Here is a 19,778-nt window from a genome sequence, read left to right as displayed (position 1 = left end):
TGGAGTATATAAGGAAAATTTTTCTATATTCAAGCACAGGATAATAAAAGCAAATGTAATAAGAATTCTTTTTTTCCACATGAGTTCAACCCACACAATGAAAATACATTTCAACTAAGCTGATGTCATGTTCATACCATAGAAAAAAAAGTTTCAGAGTAAGAAAATGAAAGATGCCATTTCCAGTCATTATATTAAGAACCCGACTAAATTCCATTAATCTGTGATGAATGTTTTTGCTTGCTGTGAAAAAAAAGAAAATATCTCTGCTTTAATCTGGTAATTCTAATTATGAAAAACTCTGCTTTAATGTGCCTAGCCTCTGGAGACTAGAAAAAAACTTTATAATCACTCTAAATATGAATTGTTCTTTCCTACTTGCCGTTTTTCAGTCCTAAAAGCTTAATCCTCACATTAAAAGACCCAGCCTGCACCAAAGATCTTGAGACCTGAGGCTAAAAAGCTGTTTAAGAATTCATGGAGTATGATATGAATTAAATTATATTTAGTATATTTAAAAACCTTATCAGATGGCCATAGCAAATGACAAAAAGCAGAGTAGAACAGGTTCTGCACAGTAGCATTTGAATAAAACATTCTTCAATCAGGAGCCAGTTGTGCTTTGTAAAAAAAACCATAACAGCCTGCTTTAAAACAGATGAATCATGCCAATACCCCATATTACAGTGATCCCAAATAGGCTGATTCAAAATCCCAAAACCATTATTTTGCCATATTTATAACAACAAATTCTCACCAGCACATTCAGAAACTGTGGTATGGGACCTGTACAAGGAAAAATAAGTACTGCTGATGTTCTCCTTCAAGTAAAGAATTCAACCCATAAAGTACCAGATCACCCTTGATTCTCAAACACGCTACTGACATCCCACACATCCCATAAGGGAGTTTCTTAAACAAAGAAGGAAAAGACAGACATGTGAAGTAGGATGTTGTGGTGTTTTGCTTTTTCATGCTTTATTTTCATTAGAGAACTTTATAAGAAAGATGAGACCTAAGTGCATGCAAATACAAATATGTCATACAGTGCACCTAAAAAGATTATTTTGGAATACTATTTTATGCAAGAAATTTTACGTTAAGGACATCCTCCTTAAGAATATGATCTATGAAAGTATTCCAAAGCATATTCAGGCAATGAGCAGGGTGAAAATGCATGGAGTGAGAGGAAAGAAATTTCCTATACTAATGGGTTAAAGAAGTCTCATGGATACTTGAATTGATTCATGCAGCTTTTGAGAGTGAAAAACTAACAGAGACCACCCAATCACTCCTGCAAACCTTCCAGAATCTGAGGAAATAGTAGTCTCTTAGCCAAGACTGCATTAACCTGTGAGAAAAATGAAAGGGGCTTCCCACATCCATAACATGAAGGTCTCCCTTCAGTTACCTGCGACTCAAACAACTGCTCCCAGTAACACCTTGTCATGAAGCAAGACCCCTGCTTAGACCCAGTAGAGTAGTCTAAATGGCATGTATGTACTACAGAGGCAAAGGGCAAGTAGTGTAAGTGACTCCAGCCTCAGAGCAGGAAACATGGGGAGCAGACAGCCTGAACAATAAAGCCCTGGCAGGGGGAATGTATTGAATTCTGGAGCAGAGGAAGGAAGCAGAGCCTCTCATGTGGCTCTCTGCTCCTAGGAGAAATAAAAGTGGACAGCAAGGAAGATCAGAGACACTGCATACACACAGTGTCTCAGGCACCAAGCTCCATCCCTTACAGAGATGGAAATGGGATGTTGCTGCCAGGGAGCTTGTGCAGTGGGATGATGAAAGTATGCACAGCGCAGCTTCTTAGCGAGCCAAGAAGCATGAATACATTTTGCTTTACGTCAGAGACCAAGAGCTATAGCTGAAGTCAAGTTGCCATGGAAGCACAGGAAAAAACAGAACAAATGACCCCTCCTGTATGAGATTGGTTATTCTTTAATTCAAGGTGTTGGTCCACACAACACTGTCCTGCTGTTCTGTGTACAGCAGCTGTTGGCGTTATATGTCAGAAATATTCAGAGCTAATAAGGACCTCCTGAGGTCCTCTCCTGTCCAGTTTTCTATGATTTGGTGTTGGAGAATTTGTGCTTTCTGATCCCAAGTTTTAACTGTCACCTGGGAATTTATTTATCCACTTACTGTGCCTATTCATGGCAATTGCAGGCTATTGAGTTGAATGGACCTTGAGAACTCCTGAGAGCTCTCACTTTTGTAAAGCCACAAACAGAGCTCTTCACTGGAGGAAAGTCACATTTTAATGGAGACATGAAGGGGTTAATGGCTTTGTTCCATCACATATAATGGGGCTACAGAGAGGTGAAATATAATGAAACTGTTAATAGCAAAGCAGAATGAAGGCTGGGAATTGTTTCAGCACATCTCAATGTGAGGACTGCAATTTTCGTTACAGTGAAATCTAACACAGCAAGTTTATTCTATGCTTTGGGAGCTGAGGGAAAGATCAGAGTGGAACAGTCCTTATCCTCTTTTCTTCTTTAGTTAATATGTTTTTGGATAGTTTGAGGTCTATTAATTTTTCTTCTCTTAGCTGATTTTTTTTTCCATGTGGTATCTATCCTGCAACGTTTAGACACAGTAATTGTAAACATTGCATTTAAGGGCTCCTGATCTTTGCCCTACTGTGTGTAAACCCAGACTAGCAATTTAGGACAAATCCTTTAAACCTGCTTCTGTTTGTGCCATTTCTTTCACTTTCATATATGAGTGCATTCTAAAACATGAAGACATGCGTATCTGTGTCCTGTAACTACTTCTCTTGACACAGAAAACATATCCATTGCCATACTTAAATGGTTAATTATGCTTATCTTTTTGTGATTGCTCAGGAAAAAAAAAAAAAAAAAAGGAAGAAAAAGAAGGAAGTTACTGGTGTAGAGGATAATACTGGAGTTAAACTATGTTTTCTTTTATTCATAACCATAATATACTTGATAAATAACTACAAATATTAGGAGGTGTATGTCTGTCTGTAAAATCACTGTATCCTTCAATGCCATAACGCACTCTTTTCCTAGCCCAGGCAGAGCTAGAGATAAGCATTTTTGTGCTAAGTACAGAGACACCAAGAATGATTAGACAGAACAGCTCAACCTCATTAAACTGCCTTTCATATTTTTTAAGCCATTATTACACTCAATTTATCAGTATCAATTTTCAGCAAATGACCATTTCATTTAAACTGGAAACATCTGTATAAATACAAGAAAGAAAAACGACCTTTTTGTAAGCTGAATTGCACATCCCTGTAGACGACAGTAGTTGCTAACACTCACGAATTTCATTTTCTTCTACTTTCTCCTTCTTTGTATTTTTGCACAAACCTCCTCTCACAATTGGCTCTGAAATCAGCTCAGCTCAGTGTAACACTTGTTCTGGTTTGTCCTTTGACTGAACACGGTGCTGGTGACAAAATGGCTGCACCTGGGGACTCTATGCAGACAGTGGCAAAACATTGACACAGAAGAACCAAGACCTGAATCTTTCTTCATGTCAAATTTAATCCTATGTTTTCTTCTCACCAGTTCCATCATGTTGCTCCTCACTCATTAAGTGTTCGCAAATATTAGAGATTCATACTAATGACAGGAACGTCCCAGAATGTTATTGGCACTCTATAGAGCCCAGAGGATCTTGTGTTTTACTCTTTCAGACTGCCTAACTTGGATCCCAAACTACCTCCTATTAATTAGAGAATAAAACTATCACTGGTATCCACGACAGCAGACACAGAACTCACACCTATATAGCATAGTACAAAATTAACCTTTTACGTATGATTTTGAATACGTGGAAATTTTTCATTTTGGCATTTCAGTTTTTTTGAGGTAAGACAATGACAGCATGTATGCACAAAATAGGTTTTTGTAAACAAACTACTTACTATCCTACACACATACTTTACCTTTCTTTGCAATCCAGTCCTTTCATGTTTCCCTTTCTTCCTCCAGATTTTCTTTACAACCTGTTTTGCTGTTTAAACAGATTGAAACGAGTTTGAAGGAAGAAGTGAGAAGAGGCTTTATGCCCTCTGTTTCATATTAATTTCAATTTCATATAATTAACATTGTAAAAAGCCATAGTTGCCCCAAATATGCCCTCTACATAGCAAGTGTCATGAATTTTAGAAAGGAGGAAAAGATATAGGATTTTAAAATCTTATTTTCTAATTCATCTCAGGCTACTGGTCTGAGATGAATTCTTAAAATAAATTCTTATGACTCTGATGAACAACAAAAAATTAAGGAAAAAGTAAACTAAGCAAGCAATGGAATAGAAGTGTTCTTTCAGAAAGCACTAACACAAACGGATATAGCAGAAATTAAACTGACAAAAGATAAGAGGCTTTTCTTTGGGGCCCTAAGGGAATCTAATTAACTGATTTCTAGAAATGGGATAGAAGCATCACTCTGATTTTACTGTCAGATATTTGGCTAGAAATCAAGTGCTTCAAAAGACATTAATGGGGAAAAACATAACATCTGATGATGAAGTAGACAGGTTCATATAAACTGTGGGCTCCTTAATTTAAGAAATCCTGAGAACATACTGAGATCAGAAAAATGATGGACTGTAAAATAGAGTCTGAAGCAAGTACTGATGAATCGTACCAAAAATAGATTATCAGCAAAACAGCAATTTCCTTTCCATGTAGTAAGAACTACACCAGTCTGAAAAATGAGCAATAAAGCTCAGAAAATAGGTTACAAGGTTTGTTCTGACCTGCTGTGGCTGCTATAGGATTCAGGCTGTCAGCCTATCAGCATTCCATGCGGATATGTGAAATCATTACTGGCATATAGGTACTCTACCTACTCATTTCCATTTATTATATTTTTGCCAAGGTCACAGAAGAATTTCTGATGAAGGTGCAATATTCCAGATGATGTTACAACTACTAGAGCGGCTACATGCATTTCTTCACTTACTTGATATTGCTTACTGACTAAAGCTTTTTTTAAAGTTCAATTTAGGCACATCTTACTTTCTATGATATTCAACTTTTTATTAGCAGTGTTGTCTGAGCCACCACCTACACTCAAAAAAAGGTCCTTCATCTACAGAAATTTACCATATGTAAGCTAGAAAACATAAAGTATAATCAAATGTGTGATTTTTGCTAAAAACACATCAGAAATGGAAGAAGGGTGGTACTATATGCATTTCTCCTAAGACAATAACCTTTCTATTGGAATGATATTTAAAAATACAAATTATTTTACTGTACTTTATAGACCTGGTCAGGTATAGCCTCTTTCCAAACATATAAAAAATGTGCATCTAAATATAAATATGCATCTAAATTCTCTCAAAAAATTAGGCTTGGGGACAAAAATTCCAAAATCAGAATATTTTAGAACTATAATAGAGATACTCTGGTTTTCAGCCATACATCACAAAGAAGCATGGAGACTATTTTTTCTATTATGAAATAGAATTTCAATTAGAACTGTAAACAAGAAATGACTCTTCTAATTGTAATTTTCATGACTGGTTATCAGTTTGACTTTAGGTGATCATTTTCAGCCATTCCCATACAACCTGTTTCCACCTTAATGGATGGACCCTTTTGCTCCCTCAGAGCACACCACTGCATTGGACACATGGGACATCTGTTTAAAAAAAAAAAATAGAAACCAACAGCAAATAATTTAATGAGATGATTAAGATTGCATCTATTAGTGTAATAGCCACTTCATTTAGTTCCCTGCTCCCTTGACTCTCACCTACTATTTCTCTTTCCTATGCTGATGTCTTTACACCCTCAAATGTGTCAAATTCCAACTATACCACTTCCATAGACATACTGTAACAGAGGTAGTAGAAACCTATAGCAGTGTGACAATAATAACTGGATTTAATTTTATCTAAGCAGGTTTTTGTTTTGTTTTGGTTTGGTTTGGTTTGGTTTCGTTTGTTTTTACGCCAATGATAGGCAATGCTTTCAAGAACCAGCTAATATTTCTGGTTTTAATAGATATAACTAATTTTAACATCTAATTTCCAAATATTCCTGTTATTTCTACCACAACTGGTAGAATTCCAGCTCTCTCTCTACCTGTAATCAATTTTTATGCTGTTTAAAATTTTTAGCCTGCAGAGCAAGAGAACACAAAAATTATGTAAAAGAAGATCCCATGAGACCTACAAAGACACTATTACTACAAAGCAAAAGTCAGAATGACACTCAAGGACAGAACTCAGTATGAATTTCACAAAATTGTTATCTGTTACGGCAGTGTATCCACTTTAAGGGAAGAAGAACAGAAATGAAATACTTTCAGACAAAACCATGATGAATTTAGTTTCTGTTTCAGAAAACCAAGGTAGGTGATAGCAATAAGTATTGCTACTGGCCTCTTTAATGTCAAAAAATAAAAAGGGAAGAAAATCCAACTCCTTGTTACATCACAGGGCATTCCACAGCACTACTTCTAGGATAAAGACAATGAGCAAGTTACTTGCAAAGAAACAGGCCAGCAACTCAGTAAATCAGTGCAGCTGCTCTGACATAGCTGAGTGTTGTGAATGTATAATTTCTCTCAGGCTGACTCTTTTACACACCTTTAGCAGTTTTGGCAAACTCTGGAACTCCACACAAGATGAGGAAACAGCCGTGAGTAGTACTGATCGTAACTTTTTTAATTTGTGAAAAATTCAAATGATAATCCCTGTCTAACAGAGTGAAGTGGTACAAATCATTTATGACTTCCCCCCTCTTTCTTATATTCTACACAGGAGACAGCTTCCTGGTGACTTGCCCAGAGTTACACCATGTCTTTTAGCAGAGTAGGAACCAAAGACAACTTCTTGCACACAGCTCCCTTAGATAATGGTCAGTTCTTTTTTTCCAAGGCAATAAAATTGCAGTTTCAAAACTGCTTAGCCTTGAGCATTCCTGGACACACTCCTCTGCACCTGGAGCTGGAAGGATGTTTGCTCTTACAAAATACATTCTTTCCAGGCTTTAAATTTCAAGACGATGTGAATAGTGATAAAAGATATGGATGTGTCTGTGAGTAACTGACACCTACTAGCTTTATGTCTGCAAGAGATGTACTTACGTATACGGATGTGGAGTTGAAACATATGCCATATATTTCCACGTGAAATATTCAATAGTCCATTCTTGCTCCTCTCAGAAAGCTATGGTTAGGCAACACTGCAAAGGAAAGGAGGGGACATCACAGGTTGCTGTGGGAAAATTAAATTACTTGCCTTTTTTTCTAGTTTAGTTAGCAATGATCTTTCTAGTTACAAGCAGAATTGCCAGCTCCATTTTTAGATTTGTCTTCTCAGCTTTATGGCAGAATTCTTCTCGGGATGCTGACAATAAAGTGTCATCGGCATCTCAGAGGGTGATGGGTGTCCATACCTCTGAGCATGACTCTGAATGGATGGGCCACCAAGGCAGCTGACAAAAACTGCTAGAGAAGCAGGTGCCACAAAGGTCAGTGATGGTGAGATTTCATTCCATAAATGTATTAACTTTCCAAATCCAGAAGCCTGATCCCTAAAAGTCAACCCTAAAAATGGCGATTATTGAAAAATTAATAGACCAACACATTGGCCTTATAACTAGAACTACTGTAATATTTCTGTTTCTTTATAGTTTCACAGTAAAAAGATACATATTGTAAAGTGCAATTCTTTCTACACACAAGTCAGGTAACTATAACTGTAAAATGGTAAAATTATTGTCTTAACGGATCACTTGAGTGTTATATCTGAATTCATACTACTGTACTCATACTGGAAACAGTCCTAAAAAAATGCATATTTCTTGAGAATACTCATGTATGCAGTAGCTCTGAAGCCAAATGGGAAGGATGAAATTATATCAGTTCAGAAAAGATGTACGGATATTTACAAATGTCTCACACCAGTGATGTACCCTCAAAACTCAGATCTACTACTCAGACTACTAAATTTAAAATGTTATCAGTTGCTTTATACCTAGGCAAAAGATTTATTCAAACTTTTCTTTGCTAAAAATGCTGAGCTGGATCAAAGACGTATTTCATAGATTGGTATGGTCCACAGCCGAAGTGTGCTGGCAAGTACAGTGCTGAAAATACATTCTCTGTGCTTTACAGGTACTTTTTTATGCTGATACTGGGCTACTATAGCCAGACTGTATTTTTTCCACAAATGCTAAATGTCATATTTTCCTTGCTAAAAATGTTCGGGACTACTGACGTCTTCTCTAAGCATTTGATTTGAAATGTGAGGACATGGGTTTTGGGTGTAATTTTACATTTTCAGTAGAGGTTTATCTTTTAAATGTCATGCTGGAAATATTTATCACCTGACAATTTCTCACAAGCCCAAGAGCATCTTTTAGGCAAGAAGAGCCAGGTAAAAATAAATTCAAGGACTTATAAGTAGAAACTGAGACTGACAAGAGGCAGATGTTTTTCCGCTGAAATACTGGAAAGGTATTTAAAAATAATTTCAAAAGTCCTGTTTTCCCAAATTCAGCAGAAACCAAACTTTGCTAACAATTCCAAGCACCTCTTGCTGACAGCATTTAGCTCAAAAGCTCTTTCTAGCCTTTAACATGGTCCTAAGCAAAATGTTTTTACATAATGTGTTTTGAGTTGGTTTTTGCTTCCTCTTTTGCATCTTATTTGTCTCTTCTGCTCTCCTTTCACAAGCTTTTCCTTGCAAGTTAACCCTGACTCACTCATCCCTTAATGTGCTGTAAGTTCATTTCTGTGCTTGCTCTTGAGAGCGATATTATTTAAGGTGTCATATAAAGGCATTTTAATTTTTTTACACTTGCTCTAAAGAAAGGCTATGGTAACACACAACCTTTAACATAACTTTATTACTACAGAAGTAAGAAGCTGAAAGCATACAACTGCAGGTCATTTTGAGGCTCTTCATACTTCCTGGTTCCTAAAAATATCTATTTGCTGTTATAATATCATGACACAGGGGGTGTAGCAGCCAACAGCAAAGAATAATTGACTCTGCACAGATATGAGAGTTTTGTAGTCAGAACACTCCACAAATATCCTCAGATACCATGCTGCAAAATAGTCTGAAACCTTCTTTTTAATCTATTTTTGCTCATAAATTTACAGTGTCAAAGTGCTTTTCAGCAGCATATGAATTACATGTGAGAGCTTTGATAGAAATATTAAAATTCCTTAGCTAAGCAATGAGAAGTGAAGAAATGTTAAAACTAAGAATTGTTCTTGCAAGCACCACACTGCATTGCATTGACAAGACCTGCATTTCTCTAGTTATGTGGTCACATAACATGACAACTAAAATAACTCTTTTTACTCTTACCCAGCTCAAATTAAACCCAGAAATCCCCTCTCAGCTCCTTCACCATCTCCTTTCACTGCAGGGGTTGGTTGGTGCAACTGTATAGTGGTATATAGGGGTTCCATAAAGTTCAGTCAGATTTATTTTGTGTGTATCCCACAAGCCCACCTTTCTTAAGGTCCATCCTGTACGTCCACTACAGTGAACAAGCAATTCTTCCATAGCAGTTCACATGGATGACATGAAGATTAAGTGAAATGCTGGATGCATGACAAAGTTAAAATTTGTGAGTCTGTTACTACAGCCTAATAAAAACAGAGTACACCTACAGCCACTTATACACAAGAAAAAATACTGCCGTCAGTGAAGACATTTCTTTCAAAGAAGCAAGAAAATATCATTATTGCCATCACTTCAACTTCATCTATGTCTTGTTTTAAGAAAAGAAAGGTTACAACCTGCATTTTCAGCCAATGAAAATCCTAAGGAACTCTACTGCAAGCTTGGTGAATATGTCTTGTGCCTGGAAAACTGCCATTCTGTGGACTACAGTAGTACTCCATCAGTTTATATTTGTTGATTTTACCGGGGAAGGTATATCTGCAAATAGGTTGGAAGCCTCTATTTACTTGCGTGCACTTTGGGCAGATACCACCCAAAAGGCCTAATGAGACTATCTATTTCATTTACTAACATGCGTGATCTGACCATTGGGATAATGATGGTTTGGTTCTACCAGAAAGTTTGATGTAACTCATGTGTGCAAGAAGGTGATTCGAACCAAATCCTGCAGTACTTTTTCCTGTTGTGGTTCAGGCAAGTTCAAAGACCTTAAGGCTGTACAGCTTTACTTATAATCTTTTTTGTACAGTTGTTGTGATTTAACCCAGTCGGCAGCTAAACACCACACAGCCATTCGCTCACCCTCCCCCCTTCCTCTCTGGGATGGGGGAGAGAAACAGGAAAGTGAAGTCTGTGAGTTGAGATAAAGACAGTTTATTAAGACAGGAAAATAATAATAATAATAATAATAACAATAATAATAATGGTAATAGTACTACTAATAATAATGTGTACGAAACAAGTGATGTACAATGCAATTGCTCACCACCTGTTGACTGATGCCCAGCCTCTCCCCGAGCAGCCGGCCCCCCACCCCGGCCAGCCACCCCTATATATTGTTTAGCATGACGCCAGATGGTATGGAATACCCCTTTGGCCAGTTTGGGTCAGCTGTCCTGGGTCTGTCCCCTCCCAGCTCCTGCTGCACCCCCAGCCTGCTCGCTGGCAGGACAGAGCGAGAAGCCGAAAAGTCCTTGGCCTGGTGTAAGCACTGCTCTGCAACAATTAAAACATCAGGGTGTTATCAACACTCTTCTCATCCTAATCCAAAACATAGCACCCTACCAGCTACTAAGAAAAATTAACTCTGTCCTAACTGAAACCAGAACAACAGTGCACCTATGTAGTGGTTTCCTTCAGCTGTCTGCTTGCTGACTTAATAATCTTGTCTTGATGTTTAAATACATGACCACGCATAAGCTATTAGCTAGTTAACCTCAAAGCCGAAGCAACATAAATGAAAAGCTTGGTGTTAATTCCTTATTTTAGATTCCAAAAGAAGAAACTAATTCCCATACTGCTTTTCCATTTGACAAAAGTGGAATTTTTCAACAACAGAAATTCAATACATAAATGTTTATCACTAAAACCACAAGTATGATCTATACCACCTATGGTGAATAATAAGTTTCAGCTCACTTTCACTGGCAGTAGACTCAGACTTAGTACATTTATGATATATCACCCTTTCTCTTTGTCCAAAGTACCAAGGTTCAAGACAGAATCTGACAAAATATTGGAGGATTTGAAGTAGTTAAATGACTTAAATGCTGCAAACATTCACTTCTAATTATTTCTAAGAAAATACTTTAAGAATTTAGATCTATGATTTTAACGGAGGGTACCCAGTAGCAATCACACTGACTAAGCCTCCAAGCAAATAATATATTAACTTACTCCAACTTCTTTTCTAGGTATTAAACCACAGCTAAATGCTGTAAGTTACCACAAATCTAATAGAGTCAAACCTGCATCCTTCAGCATGTGGAGCCAAACCCAAAATAAAAACAAGTTGTTTGATCTTGTACAACAGCTTTGCAGTAATACTGGGCTACCTCTGTACAAGTTCTCTCAATCAATGTAACTGGTGTGCATCCTATATCTAAATACAGTAATTTTAAGGAAGAAAGAACCGTCTGTTAGGTTCTTCTTAACAGTCTTTGGAGTAGGCAGCCTCCCATTTCTGGGATACCAAAACAAGGCCTGGCAACACACAGAAGACAAGTTCTTAAAAACTTTCAAGAGGTAAAAGAATACATATTTATTTTTCAGGACAATATAGAAGAAATCTAGCCAGCACGGAGACAGAAAATAAATAGAGAGAGAAGAGACAAAGAAATGTCTGAAACTCCTTTTGCAAAATTGGAGAAAGGATGATTGCACAGATGAGAATAAAAGTGAGAAATATGTTTTGTTTTGTTTTCCAAGAAATGTAGCTCCACAACAGGCACAGCATAGTTTATGTGTTTATCTCAGGAGGCCAGTCATAAAGCCAGGTCTGGAAAACCTTGCTGCAAGGCCAAATTATTCCTTTGGACATGCTCATTTAGTTCCCACTGAGAAGACTAACCACAATATATCCCAGACTAGGATCTGATCCCTTTCTGTTCTCCAGTCTCCTGGTAGCTATTAATGGGTGGACTAGAACTGGAACAGCCTTTACTAGTTGTTGAAGTTTCCTACATACTTGCCAGACTTGTGTGGGACTAATAGTTTTCATTGACAATGTTTTATTTCTCTTAATTTAAAAGGCTGATACAAATTACCCCTTAATTTGGTGAAGCAAGCACGCAAAATCCAAATGCACAGACACCCTTAACGAGCAAAATAACACAATATCACAAGAAATGGGTATTGCACAAAAGCATAAATGTATTTGAACTAATCATTATGAGTTTCTGTATCCCCAATTCAGTAATACTATGAACTCACTCCTTCCTGTTACGGTGCTTAAGAGAGGGTAAGTGGTACCTTGAGACCTGTATTTTACCACAGAGACACAGAAATATAGACATTTGTGATTTTACACACAGGCTAATCTGTTCATAATTACCAAGAAACATGTTTCCTTGTAGCTGAGAAAAGCTGCATCCCCCTCTTTTTAAAGACCGTGTTTGCGAGACTCGTGAAGAACTCTGGCAAAGCCCAACTGTGACAGACATAGTGTGGTCCGACAGAGTGAAAAGAAAGAATTAGCACATCCATATGTCCTATTTTATGTATACGATGGCACGTGGTTTCACAGTAGCATTCTCCTCTGTCAGCTCTGTGTGTGTAAAGCAATTCTGTCTACCACTAACAACTAACCAAACTTGAGTCAGATTTGGCTTGAAATTTGTCACTCAACTGATAACCCACAATCACTATGGCAAAATATCCTCCTTCCATCCAAGCAGAGAACAGGATACAGGGTCTTCGCTTTGCTTATCAACTGCAGAATATTTCTACCATGCTGTGGGCATGCTGCTGCCTTGTATCCTGAAGGAAAAGTAATAAGGATACAAGCTTGAACCTGAAATGACTGTTTGCTTAGTTTTGACTGGGGAATATGATTTGAGGAAGACGAACAACTTTGTAGACTTCAGAACAATCATAACCAAATATGTATTTTCTTTGACAAATATTTAAAAATAAAAATAAAAATCTAGAAAATCTCTCTTCTCTCCTTATTCCAATGGGAAAAAGAATCTAAAGCTTTGGCGTAACTTCAGTTTTTGAAATTTTCAGACATGATTCACCATTTACTAACTAGTATATACTTACTACAAACTACTTTGGATGCTAAGAGTGACAGTGATTCTAGTCATGACATTTTTATTGTATACTTTTAAAACTATAATTGGAGTCCCCAAGCTTACTTTTTGTTGGAAGCTGTCCTCTGAAGGCTTTTCTGGAGACATGATAAGAGCAAATCTTACAACATGTTGGTTTCAGTTCAGAAAAGGTAGGGAGAACATTGTTTTAGCACTCTGAAAGGAATAAATAATATAAACATCAGTCTAAACACAGATAGACATAATGAAATAGCATTTATGCAACCATGGAATTATGAACTCTTAGACCAGAGAACAGACTTGTGTGTTGAGTTTTTAATTTCAGAACTTTTCTACAGCTACTGTGTATATGGTTTTTGATCACAGAATCTAAGTACCTCACAAGCATTATCCTCCTATTTTTTTCCTCACACAGGGAAATTTCTGTTTTTCTGTGACCACATAAGGGGTAATTTGCCCATGTGGTTTACCCAGCATCATACCAGAAACAAATAGCAGAGAAAAATTCTAAAACCAGAAAAAAAAAAGTATCAGTCCAAGAGTTCTAGCAAAACACTCTACCTTTTTTTTCGAAAATATATATGGGACAGAATACCCTTTCACTCTGAATTCAGGGCAGATTCGAGGTCCATTTCTATAATCTCCAAATTTTTATTTGTATACATAACATGATAGCATAGCATCAGCTCTGCTGTGGCAAGTCATTCTAATATGAAGAAGATGATATTTTTAAGGTCTCCCTACAAACCTTGGAGATAGCCTGCTGAGCTATAAAATTCAACAGTTTCCACCCTCTGTTTACTCAGTATGGCCCTATAACTCTTTTTGGAAATAATCAACACAGAGATAAGCAATAATGTAGGAGCAGGTTTACTCAAATTCTGTTAAAAAGTGGAGCACATATTCAATATGTAATGTCCTGATTTAATGGAAAGATTATCTCAATTTGACAATTTTAATGTTATAACTTTGCTGTTATGAAATGCCTCCAATTCTACAAAGGCAACGTTTGCTGTACAAACTCATTTTGCAAGTGATTGCTTTGTAGTTGTAATAATCCTCTTGGCAGATTTAATGGCAATTTTCAAAGCTGAGGAAACAGCACTGTTTATTCCTTTTACTGTTAACTTGAACAGAGGATTTAAAAAGAAAAAAGAAAGTATTTATTTAGCTTAGAATCTCTCAGTTTTCAAGTGTATTTAGTTACAGATGGCACTTTAAAGAAAACTCTAAAAATGCATTTTTAGAGTGATGTGGAAGGAATTAGGTAATAATAATTCCCCCTTTAGCAACAAAGGGAAAATGTCTTTCCAGCTCTTCTCATTCTCTGTTACATCTTAGCTACCCCAGTGTCTCTCCAAAGTGAAGGTAATGAGAAAGATTTACCTACTAGAGTTTATCAAAAACACAAAAGTGAAGTTACAGTATTTGCAAAAATAAATACACATCCACCATTTTGCTTACTGAACAGGACACAGAAAAAAACAACACTGTAGTGATAGTTAAGTAGGGCCTTATATTTTTCTATACTGTGAGATATTTTTTTCTTTTATGCTGGTATTAGGGAAACAATGCAAGTGTAAAACTACATACTTTTCCTTGCAATTTCCTTGGATCTTGTATTAACAAAGCCGAAGGAGTCCCAATTCAAAATAAAAAACAACAAAGAAAAAAACACACTTGCACATAAATATGTTCAAGCAGGAAACTTACTCATCTCTCTCCAACTCAGACCTGATTCTCTGATTCTCTCTCTATACATATCAACATGCCATAGGAAAAAAAATAAAAAAAAATATTTTCAAAACAATTATAATGGCACAATAGAATGGCTCGGTGGACAAGAATTAGCAGATGGAGATGGAAAATGCTCAGTCCAAAGATGCTGACAGAAAAACGCACATCAAATTACTTTTCAGGAGTGCTCAAAAAATTAGGAGCTTCCTACAATCTGAAAGGGCTATGGCCAGGGTTTCCATTCTTCTAGAAACATCTGATTTTGATGGAATGGAGAGAAGGAGAAGTTTTGCCAGGTTTGAATAGCCTGGATTTCTTTACAGTCTAGGAATGAACAATGCCTAGGTGCCCTCTTCTCTGAAGACTACCGATACGTCCAGCCCCTGAAGTGGGCACATGATATACAAGCAGGTCTTTGCTTATGTACACTTACTCTTGTGAGACCACATCTGGAGTGGTGTGTCCACTTCTGCTCTTCCCAGTACAAGAAAGACACTGATATATGGGAGTGAATTCAGAGGATGGGGGCCACCAAGCTGGTCAGGCGTCTGGAGCACATGGCATATGTGAAAAGACAGAGCACTGAGTTTTTCTCAGCCTTCACAGGAGGAGGTTAAATGGAAACCATATTACAGGAAACCATATTCCAGACTTATAACTAACTGACTGCAGGATACAAAGAAGACAGAGACAGACTTTTTTTCTCAGAGGTACACTGGAATAAGACAAGAAGCAACAGACACAACTTGGAACAAGGGAAATTCCAATTAGATATAAGGAGTATATATATTTTTTAAAATGAGAGTGGCCAAATACTGGAACAGGTGTCCAGAGAGGCTGTAGGATATCCATCCTTGGAGGGGTTCAAGACCTGCCAGGGAACAGCCCTCAGTAACCTGATCTAATTTGAGCTGCTTTGAGCAGGGGGTGGAATAGATGACCTGCAGAGGTTCCTTCCAGCCTATCTTAATTTTATCCAATCTATGTATGTATGTATGTATGTATCTATCTATCTATCTATCTAAATACTATTAATACACAGATGCACACAACCTATATCCCAAGTCTGTAGATGGATGGAGTGAGAAGAGTCAGGCTTCTTCCAGAATAATAGCTGGGGATTATTAGTACTACTAACAATAAAAATTCTCTGAAAATACGCAGAAGTGATATTCAGTTGTTCCCTAGGTTCCCAATTTAATTTACCTTTTCCCTCCTTCCCTCAAAAAAAAGGTTAGGGTAATTGAAAGAAATTGTTTATTATTCACACAGCTCATCATTATAGTGTTCTGGGAGGACAAATTAGTGATTTTTTTGATGCCATGCCTCTCATAAAAAGATGAGGGAAGAGAAATAATAACCCAAAGCTTTTGTAGCAATTTACCATTGCTTCAGGGTGATCTGTTTGTTGATTCTGAAACACAGTAAAGGAAGATTTGTCTGCATACCTGGCTGGATGGTATGTTTGACAGCACAGCATAATAACTGTATTTCATCAGTATCTGTCCTGCATGACTTGGCCTATCAGTCACAGGTGTTACTTCCAATCTTGAGTTTGTCTGAACTGATACCCTTCTGAGCTCCAGAGTGCTGAACAGGAGATATGTGATTTCTTTTGTTACGAGTTATTTATGCATTCTGAGTCTTATACCAGTGTTCTTTAAGGCATTTTTGCACTGTGTACATAATTTCAGTGTATTTGCAACTGAAAAATTTGGATTAATTTTATTTTTTTTAATATATTTATGAGGCTTGTTGGAAGAGAGAAGGAGATTTTCACATTCTTATTCCCTGCAGAAAGCCTCCTCAGCCAGAAGCGCAGGTCAGTCTAGTCCTCAAGGAGAAAGGAACAAAAAGAAAGGAATGCATGAAAACCCAAGAAACAAAAAAAATCTGATGAGTGACCTGTTCAGTGAATTAGCCATTCAAGAAATCTGGCTTAACATTCCTACACAAACATCTGTCACAAAGTCGAAGCTCAACCATTTAGTTCCTGTCACAGGCCAGGGCTCAAAGGCTGAAGTTTCTCAGGAATGCCCTGAAATGTACATGAACTGACCTACTCAATTCTAAATTAAGAACTCCATTCTAGACAAATAAAACACACACAGTTATGAAACAACAACAAAAAAAGAATGCAACATATTGTGTGCAGCACAAAAGAGCATAGGTTTTGTGGTGAGATGGCTGGGATTTCTCCACTTTATGTTTCCTGTCATTCTTTCTCACATGGGGCTCTTTTATCAATTAGCAGCACACCTGTGAAATAAATTTCAACTAAATAAATAGAACCAGCACAAACACGCACACTAAAATCCTGACAGACACTGGCATTTATTCATTATTATAATCTTCCTTCAGAAAACAATGAACACTCTGGGGCACACAGTCATGCAGTTCTGTTTTGAGAGAAGAGATTTTCTCCAGAGGCCACTCTTGTTCAAGACAGGAGGTGTACCTTAACTCTCCTAAACAGTTTGCTGGGAAGAAGCGGGGTACTGAACATTGGTTTCTGCTTCCAAGAGATGCAAACACAACATTGCCTCTCAGCACAGTGTTAACTGCTTAGACTTATACTGTAAACAAGACTAAATTTAAGAAAAGAAGAGCCCATCTTGTACAAGTCAGTGATACAGACAGCTCACTTCAAACACTGAATCAAAACACTTTTAACACTCTGAAGCTCTTACTTATTCCTTCTCTCTTTGAAGCAAGAAGCCAAATATACCCCGGACAGTCAAAGGTTCTGGATAACGATCCATCTCTTGCCTTTTATTCCTCTTTCTTCTTGCACCCTGCTGCTTACGTAGCCCACAAGAGCTCACTATTATGCTACTGGCTAAAGCACTGGATGCCTCCCTTAGGCCAGATTTTCCTTTTTAATAAGCTGCATACCATGTGATTTGTATTTTAGTTTAATAACCTGTACACGTTACTAATAATAATATTGGAAATGGAAGACTGCTGCAAAATGTTAGACAGCTTCCTGCAGCCTCAGAATCAAACAGACACAGAAGGGCTTACAAGCTGCTAGTGCAATTCCCACCAATGTTGTACCAGTTTCTGCTGCTTCTAGCAAGAAGAATCCATGTGCTGATTGAAATTAATGACAAAGAAATTAAATTCCCAATTAAGCAAACTAGGTGACTAATACAGCTTTCTGGAAACACGTAGTTTTTCTTTTCCATCTCCTATCAGAACACTACTGTCAAGATACAATTAATGGACAAAGAATCAAATCCTACTTGTGGGATTTTTCCAGAAAATAGTGATTATCTAAAGTAAATAGAAAATGGAGCAAGAAAAGATAGACCGAGTCAGCCTTGAAAAAGACAAGTGTCTTTTAAAAGTATACCTTTTGGACAATAACCAATTCTCCACCTGTGCTTCACTATATCACTGCTTTTTACTATAGATGACCAAGCATCACTCCAAAAACTTCAAGAGCTAGCTCTGAAGACCTCAGAATGAATGAAGCCTTTGAGCAGATCTCTAGTAGAAAAGAAGAAGAAAAGACCTCCTTCAGAAAAGAAGATATGCTGTTTATGCAGAAGATTAAAGTACTTTTCCTCTAGTGATCCAGTTTTGGTAATTAAAGTATAGAACCCAAGCTGCCAACAGAAGGTGAGGTTAATGTTACCAGTGAACAAAGAACTGATGCAATTGTGGGCATAACCAATGGAATCTGGATCAGGCCTTCGTTCATACCATTCCTAGTCAGAGACTGGGGTGTAACTGGTGAGGTGCTAATGAAGCACGCTATAGATGACATATGACAAGGGGGCCAGACTAACAGGCTCTGCTGTCCTACGCATGTTCCTTAGGCATCATGAGGTGCAGAGCGCTGACTTCTCTCAGGTGGGGCTAGGCTACAGAAAAGTTGGGAACCACTGTCATGAAGGACTGAATTACCTAGAACTGGCATATAGATATGCTTTAGATTTCCCTGACAGATGTTTAACAGGAAAGGCAAACTGATTCTATAAAAATCACAGGGAACACTGAAGTCAGTAAATATTTCCAGTGTTCAGCGTCATCTTGAAAGTTTCTGAAATCTGTGCACTTCATCTTCTTGAAAGCTTTGCATTGTTGGCATACGGGACTAGGCACTAGAAAACACTTGTTACATTAAGACTGATCCTACATTAGTATTTTAGCCACATGGATCTAAGATGTTTGCATGCATCTGTTTGCTAAGGAATATTCCAGTGTCTAATCCCACATGGCAGCCACTTCGAGGAGAAACAGGATTGCACAATATAGGGCAAGATACCAGCCTAGACTAACAGAATCACAGAATCACAGAATCATCTAGGTTGGAAGAGACCTCCAAGATCACCTAGTCCAACCTCTGACCTAACACTAACAAGTCCTCCACTAAACCATATCGCTAAGCTCTACATCTAAATGCCTTTTAAAGACCTCCAGGGATGGTGACTCAACCACTTCTCTGGGCAGCCCATTCCAATGCCTAACAACGCTTTCAGTGAAGAAGTTCTTCCTAATATCCAACCTAAACCTCCCCTGGCGCCACTTTAGCCCATTCCCCCTTGTCCTGTCACCAGGCATGTGGGAGAATAGACCAACCCCCACCTCGCTACAGCCTCCTTTAAGGTACCTATAGAGAGCGATAAGGTCGCCCCTGAGCCTCCTCTTCTCCAGGCTGAACAAGCCCAGCTCCCTCAGCCGCTCCTCGTAAGACTTGTTCTCCAGGCCCCTCACCAGCCTCATCACCCTTCTCTGGACTTTCTCGAGCACCTTGATGTCCTTCTTGTAGCAAGGAGCCCAAAACTGAACACAGTACTTGAGGTGCGGCCTCACCAGAGCTGAGTACAG

The 19,778-nt window shown here is 37.8% G+C and overlaps 1 long non-coding RNA gene across 4 annotated transcripts in view; it reads right to left on the bottom strand.

Moving 5' to 3' along the window:
* Positions 1–19,778, bottom strand: part of LOC308177423 — a 135,828-nt gene that overhangs the window by 40,072 nt on the left and 75,978 nt on the right. The window contains exons 2-4 of one of the 4 annotated variants that reach the window (XR_013939095.1): positions 7,095–7,192; positions 5,572–5,642; positions 3,935–4,002 (exon numbers count right to left, since the gene is read on the bottom strand). The exons of 1 other annotated variant lie outside the window; for it this stretch is intronic. This is a non-coding gene — a long non-coding RNA (uncharacterized lncRNA). Of the gene's footprint in view, positions 1–3,934; positions 5,643–7,094; positions 7,193–19,778 lie in introns of all 4 variants that reach the window. 2 more of the 4 variants (XR_013939094.1, XR_013939096.1) reach the window with 2 other exon arrangements.

This window comes from Anser brachyrhynchus, assembly GCF_964034855.1.
Source record: "Anser brachyrhynchus genome assembly, chromosome: 1".
NCBI classification, from domain to species: Eukaryota; Metazoa; Chordata; class Aves; order Anseriformes; family Anatidae; genus Anser; species Anser brachyrhynchus.
Note: the sequence above shows the minus strand (reverse complement) of the source record. Positions and strands in the feature narration are given on the sequence as shown.